General features: G+C 35.7%; 1 pseudogene; it reads right to left on the reverse strand.

The window, feature by feature from the left end:
- Window positions 1-1,974: 1,974 nt before the first annotated feature.
- The window catches only part of LOC105982736, a 22,273-nt pseudogene continuing 16,237 nt past the window's right edge, over window positions 1,975-8,010 (reverse strand).

The following is an 8,010-nucleotide window of genomic DNA, read 5'->3' on the forward strand; positions in this document are numbered from 1 at the left end:
AAAATACTGTACAGAGGGGTTACAATTACATGGGCAAGATAATGAGTACATTTCTTATCAAGCATTGTAGCCTCCTCCTTTGTTTCCCCTTCCCATCCTCCCCCTCCCCGCCCCCCACCAAAGTAAGTACATTGTTTTTTGACCAATCTCACATCTTCCTTTCTTTTCTCCCACTTTCCCAGCCATCCCTCACCTCCCTATAATCTGACAACAACAGATCAGTAATAGTCCTGACTTTATGCAAACTGTCTCCAAGCCCTATCTCATATATCACTCAAACATAATAAAAGTACCAATAGAAGATTTTTTTGTACTGTACTGTTATTTCCAAATGCATACTATTGAAAGAAAGATATTAGTCGTGGGGCTTGAACTTGTCCTGGGCTCTGTCCCTAAGCTTTTTTGCTCAAGGCTAGCATTCCACCATTTTGAGCCATAGCTCCACTTCCTGTTTTCTGGTAGTTTAATCATAGATAATAGTCTCATAGACTTTCTTGCCAGACCTGTCTACCAACTACGATCCTCAGATCTCAGCTTCCTGAGTATAGATAGGATCACAGATGTGAGCCACTGGCACCTGGCCATAACAATATATTTAACTGCAATATTAAAATAGATTAATAGAAGCAACATTTAAAAATACCATAGGTTATTGCACACCAATATGGAATTATTTCTAAGACACATGCTAGAATAAAAATTTAGAGGTAGAAGATTCCTAATCTGAGTAGTATGTGTACAACAAACAGATGTGTTTTGTTAATGTACGTTCAAGGACAATGAGGGCCCCACTGGAATCTCCTCATTGTTACAGTCTCTTTTAGCGACTCAAAGGACACTGTAAAAGTTGTCTCTTTACAGTGGTACTTCAAAATTGGACTCTAGGTTTTTAAGATTGCAGCAAAAATGAAGCAATTTCACTTTGAATTAGTTGTTTAAATGCACTTAATGTATATTAATGTATTTGTTGGAAATTCAAATATAGCGAAAATGCTTCAAAATACCCTAGAATCGAATGCAATAAAGCTTTGATAGAATAGAAAATTTCAATTCTTTTTGAAAATATTTTTAAATTCCCTGAAGAAATTTAATTCTTTATTTTTTTAACTTTAATTTTCTATATTAATGGTAACACATGGAGCTTTAATTATGACCATGGGATTTATAGCAGCTTAATCAAAAACAACAACAACAGCAACAAGATTTCTCTTTCCCCATAAGGTCTGGAAAACCATTCATTCTACCAAAATTGTTTACAAGTAGATTTACTTGCCACATTGATGGGAGAAAAATAGGGGGCTTTACAGTTGTGAGGCATCAGAAAGGTCTGCATTCAAACCTTTCCATCTTCATCAAACTACTGAAAGTGAAACCGAGACACTGCTGTTACCTCTGAAACACAGACAATTCCTATTGGCCACAAAATAGACAAAGCTAGGCATTTCTTTGGTAGCACTAGGGCTGGGCAACCAGCATAGAAAAACTGAATAAAATAGTTGTTAGCAAGCTTTGAGCAGCCAGCTCAAGGAGAAAAGCAAAATGTTTGATCCATTATTTATTATTAACTGTGTGAATTAGTGGTGTACCATGTGGTCATTAGATACATATAGATATCAGGTAATGACCAACTTAGGGGAAGTCAATATTTTCATCTCCTTAAACATTTAAATATTTTTTTAACTTAAATTATACACATTTAAAGGGGATATTGTAGTTTTTCAATACACATTGACAAAATAGGTAACTTAACATATTTCCTTGTCTTTTTATATTTGGATCCTTAGAGATCCTCTCTTTCTTTCTTACAAAATAGATAGCACAAAAAAGATCAATTTGTGCTGTATAGTTTTGTAATGTGCAGAAGATGAGACACTTTGAATTTATCAGTATATGTATTATCAAGTTACGATTAACTTGAAAAAATATATTTACTACACATTCACATTTCTTGTTCTCAAAATTGTTCTTTTGTCATCAGTGTTTTTCTGCAAAAATATGTTGATCATGGTTTTCTGGAGGGCAAAAATTGAACCGTAATTGTAAATAGCAAGTGACTGTGTTAAAGCAAGCGGACGTTGCTTAAGAAGAATATGAAGCATAGGGGTCCACAAAGAAGAAAGATGCATTGGTAGATATGCTCTGTACTAGGGGCATGAATCATTGGCAAGAAAGGGAGAAAGAAACACAAAGCTAAAGATCCGAATACAAATAACAACCACACCCTTTGAAAGAAAAAGGAAATTAAGATAGAGATGACTTTGTCCACAAAACTTTATGACTATGAAAGAACATTATAGATGTTCCACAATGGAAAGGAAAAACTATAAATGCATTTTCAAATATATTTAAAGATCCATCAAAACATTATCTTATGGAAAATAAGTTCATGTCAGACTAAGCAATTGTAAAACACTGGAAGTAAATATACTCAGTACGTATTTTTTAAAGCAAATTATTCTTCTAAACAAATTGTGCAATTAATTTACTAAAGCCAATGGTTTATCTTCAGGTATGGGAGAAAAAGTTAGGTTATCAGATGTTTTTCTAATGTCAACCATTGAAACATTGTTGCTTTTGGGAATTAGGGATCTGATCAATATTATAAATGTATTTGTTTATAAAATTTCCTCCTCCTCTTCCTCCTCCTTTTTCCTCCTCCTCTTCCACTTCCTTTTCCACCTCCTTTTCGTCCTCTTCCTTCCCTTCTTCCTATTTCTTCCTAATCCTGAAGCTTGAATTCAGGACCTGGGTATTGTCCTTGAGCTTTTCTGCTCAAGAATATGCTCTACCAGGCAAGCCACATCACCACTTCTGGCTCTGTTTTTTAATTTGGTAGTTACTTGGAGATAAGAGTCTCAGGAACTTTCCTACCTGAAGTTGGCTTCAAAGTGCTATCCTCAGGTCTCAGCTTCTGGAGTAGCTAAGATTACAGGCATGAAATACCAGTGCCTGACTTCTTTAAAGCAGTATTTGTCCATTGATCCTAGGACAGTATCACCAAATACAAGAAACAACAGAAAGACCTGACTCAGAAAAGTGTGGCTTGAAATACAAATATTAGCATGTTAATAATTCATTCTTACCATCCTTGAATATTCACTGAATTTCGTGTGTGTGTGTGTGTGTGTGTGTGTGTGTGTGTGTGTGACTTAGTAGGACAGATTTTTAGGACAGGAAAAGAAAGTTCTTTTTGCAGTAACTTACCCTGTCAAAGTGTATTGTCTTTTCTATGTAATTGGTATGATGCTCAGATTCTTTCTTTGCAAAATAGTGCCAGAAAAAATAAACTGATGTTTAATGTCTTTGTAAAAAATGTGCCTATGCTAAACAAAATGGTCACATTTTTGACTATTTCTGTACTTTGTCTCTTACTCTTCTATAAGGTTAGTAAAATCTTAGGTGGAGAGATAATTGGTCCTTGTTTCTTGAAATAAGATGTATCTCAAAAAGCAGTTTCTCACTGAGTATTTGTTGAATAAACAAGGTAACACAAATTTGAGCTATCTTCATTATCCTTTGTAACAAGGAGCAAAGAGGAAGCCATGTTGGAAGAAGGGAGAAAATTATGTAGACTTGTATATCTTCAATTCCGATCAATGGACTTCTCAGCATAGTAATTAATAAAGTTAATATTCATGTATGTCCTATGGTCCAGTGGAGACAGATTTAATCAGAATCCCTAATGTTGAACTGGAAAGTTGAATTTTTAATAAACATGCCAAAGTACCCCTTAAAGTCACTGCCATCAAATATGAAATTTATTTTTCATGTTCCATATTATCTCCATATATCGTGGGCTTGATTATATTTATAAGATGGTTAAGAATGGAAAAAATGACAGTTGAGTTCAGGATTAGTTATAGTTTATTTCACACACATTTTCTACCTATAGAGACAAATGGAGGCGAACATCCAGCTTATACTATCTATGCTCATCAGGCTTGTGCCTCGCAATGGGCTATGTCTCCCTAGTGGGAGGAATGCTTAAGCAATATTACATGGGGTCTGGTTATAAGATTCAATGATACAGTGCTAGCTTATAATAAGCAGCACTCATTTGTTCCATATATTGAACCCCTGAAGCTGTGTTTTATTTATTGATGCTCTAGAAACCAACAATATCCATGCCAGTCAGTAGCTGGACAAAGGATTCTGTCTTCCTAGTTTAAATTCAATATATATAAAAATCTAAATTAAGAAAATGTTTCCATCCTATAATCATTGCAGAGTGGCTTCATTTGCATAATTACATATATTGTAGTTTGCAGCTTTTTTTTTTTTTTTGGTCGGTCATGGGGCTTGAACTCTGGGCCTGGGCGCTGTCCCTCAGCTCTTTAGCTCAAGGTGAGTGCTCTACCACTTGAGCTACAGCGCTACTTCCGGTTTTCTAGTGGTTTATTGGAGATAGGAGTCTCACGGTCTTTCCTGCCCGGGCTGGCTTTGAACCGCGATTCTCAGGTCTCAGCCTCCTGAGTAGCTAGGATTACAGGCATGAGCCACCGGTGCCCGGCTAGCTTTTTGGTTTTAATGTGCATGTGAATGGCCTAGAAAATCTATTTTTGTGTCTAAAGTTTACAATAAACATATTTAACACTAAAAAAAGAAAATGTTTAACAACTTATAGACACAAGTCTCTATTAAAGACACAAGTAGAAAGTAAAGATAACATAATGTGGAGTTGTCAGCTGCACACATGATTGTGGCCAAGGATAGTTTTGTTCTCCAGATGGATTATTACCTAGTTCTTGAATTATGAAGATAATGATGTCACCTAATTTCCTTGCTAGCAAACTGTTTTGACTTTTTCCAAAAATATAATCTGGCCAAACTCCATCTATATCACAGACCTAAAACATGAAGACTCAAGTTCAGTATTTTTCAGTTTTTGTGTCTGATTTGGTATCAACTCACATAGCTTAAATCAATTTCAGTTTTTAGAAAGGAATAGAGATAAAATCTTAGTATTCTTATTTTGATTTACATTATAAGGCCTATGGAGATCTGGTTCCTGTATCTTAGTTTAAGTAAACCTATCACATTGAATGTACCTATACACCTGGACATTAATCCTATGTATTTTACTAAGTAGAGAAAATCTGAAGGTATTATAGCAATAGAAGACAAAATAATGGTCTGAATGACAGCCACAACTGGGCAGAACTCTTCATTAAGCATGAAGTAGATCAAAGACAGTTGTCTCTCCTGGCTTGCAGAGTAGACTATGCTTGATATTGAAAGCACTGCACAACAAGTGTTGTCATGTATTGAAAGCAAAATCCCCAAAGAAATGATCCATTTCATGGAAGGGATTACTCTGTCCATCCATAGCAGTAGTATCTACAAAAGTGAGAGAAAAATTAAAAAATTTAAAGTAACTTTTGGTCATTTTTGTTGTTTGTTTTTGTTTTGGTCAGTAAAATTCTTTGGAAATGAATTTTTTCCAGTTATGAGTCTACTCCTTGACAGGCATTGCAGAGTTATTCTTGTTTTCATGACTGCCTCATTGCCCCCATAAAAGTAAAGAATCCTTGTCTAGTTTCAGAGGAAAAGACCCAAGAGAAGACTAACTAACTGTGGTGCTATGAAATACATGACAGGGGGCTGGGAAGGTGGCTCAGTGGTAGAGCGCTTGCCTTGCATGCCTGAGGCCCTGGGTTCGATTCCTCAGCACCACATAAGCAGGAAAAAAAAGCCAGAAGTGGCACTGTGGCTCAAGTGGTAGAGGGCTAGCCTTGAGCTGAAGAGCTGAGGGACAGCGCCCAGGCCCAGAGCTCAGGTCCTATGACAGGACCCTCTCCCCCCAAAAAATGAAATACATGACAGGTCTATCCAAACAAGGAACAGAAATGTCCTAGGGTCCTAGCAACTTCACTGTGCCAAAGCCATGTGCACCTCAATTCAATTCCATCTGGGGTAGTTGTGAGACAGGGATACTAGAAAACCTGTATCTGATGATCACCTTTGACTATAAGGCTCCTTCCAGATTTGCCAAACCTTCCATCTACTGCCTAGATGTTCAGGGTGTTTTACATAACTTTTCCTGCATTCTTGCTTTATTTTGAGTCAGCCTGGAATTATGGTCCCATGGCTTTCAATAGTCTCATCTGGCTGCTTCTCTACCTCTAGCATTTTTCCTAATCACATCCCTTTTTTCCTTTTCTCCTTTTTTGTCTAGATCCTTCCCCTTCTCTTGCTTTTTCTCTTCAGTTCTTTCTGTTCCACAAATTCTGTTAGGAGTTAGACATTTGCATATAGCTGTTGTATAGACTATTTAGACTACAATTTTTCTTCAATTCTTTGTAAAGACCCAAAGTTGAACACATTGTGTTTTTATTAGTTGGTCTATGAAACAATTTTATATTTTCTGTATGCACCCAGTGCTCCTGAATACAGAGCTGTGATTATTTCCCTCAGGTTTCTATGTAGTCATACTTGAAGAGATGATTTCTTATTAAAACTGCTAGGAAAGATATATTAGTCAATAAAGATATCACAGCCGCAATGGATAGGGCAAAAATCACAGATCTGAGAATGATCTTAGCAGGTATGTTACTTCTCGAAAACACAAATGCATCATAAATGGTATCATTGGGACTTTTAAAAGCATTCCTTTAGTAAAAGGGAGTAGGAAATACTATTCTTGTTATTTTCATTCTGTTTCTTTAGCAGATTCTGCTTTTGGTCTGTCCAATTTTTATTAGATTGTGTGCACTTTCGTGAGCCTGTACTTATCATCAAGTTATGCAAACTTGAAAACTTCACACTATGTCTATTAAGAAATCAGAAACTAATAAAGACTATTTGGGAACAGAAAGAGATTTAGGATAAGAAGAAATAAGAGGGTGAGAGAATGCAGAGGAGATAAATTACCATTAGAGCACTGAATAGACATGCATAGAAATATCACAGTGAAACCCACTGATTAATATGGATTAAAATTATAATGAATGTATGCAGAGATGACTGATTGACTAAATAAAACACAGCATCTAATAATGATGTGTGTTGATTGGCTAAATAAAACAGAAAGTGCCCATCCTAAATTATCTTTGTCTTTTTAAACAGAGAAATAATGACATGCTGTAAAAGTGGTTGCTCTCTTGAAACTTACCCTCCACAATGCTATTTTCATTTCATTTAGCATCATTCAAAATTTTAAAGCAAGCTGGGTGCTGGTGGCTCATGCCTATAATCCTAGCTACTCAGAAGACTGAGATCTGAGCATCATGGTTCAAAGCCAACCTGGGCAGGAAAGGCAGTGAGTCTCATCTCCCATAAACCACTCAGAAAACTGGAAGTGGTGCAGTGGTTCAAGTGGTAGAGAGCTAGCTTTGAGCTGAAGAGCTGAGGGATAACGTTCAGGCCCAGAGTTCAGGCCCCATGACCACCACCACCAACAACAAAATTCTATCCAAAATTTTAATTTAACATGTTTTTAAATTGAACTTTCTTCATATTATATTAAGAGCCAATATTCATAATTGGTAAATCTGTAATTTGAGGCCCAGCAGAAATGTATTTCTTTCTATAAGACAAATACATTCTTTTGAAATGGTTTCAAATAAGCCAACTGTACTTTGTAAAAAGCAATTTTTAAAAATTATACATACAAGATTTTAAATTGAATGATGATGGCATGCCTTGCAGGGAAAACTTTCCAGAATTTGTTTTCCTTTATAAACAACTTAACTTTTGGCACCCAAGTTATTTGCACATAAATAGAGCACTTAAATTTGCTTCATCTGTACATAAAATATATAGCCACTAGCTATAATACAATTTGAAAATTAAAGATGATTGCATAATATACTTTCAAAATTAATCATTTAACAGCACATGATAGTTCATTGGCTACATACAGGTTTTCTTGTCCCCTTATCTTCCTTTTAGAAGTATTCTAAGCCTGGCTCTCCATTTTATTTTATTTTATTTTATTTTTAATTTTTTATTGTAAAGATACTATACAGAGGGTTACAGTTACATGAGTGAGGTAATGAGTACACTTCCTCT

Source organism: Dipodomys ordii, unplaced genomic scaffold (assembly GCF_000151885.1).
Source record: "Dipodomys ordii isolate 6190 unplaced genomic scaffold, Dord_2.0 Scaffold17, whole genome shotgun sequence".
NCBI classification, from domain to species: Eukaryota; Metazoa; Chordata; class Mammalia; order Rodentia; family Heteromyidae; genus Dipodomys; species Dipodomys ordii.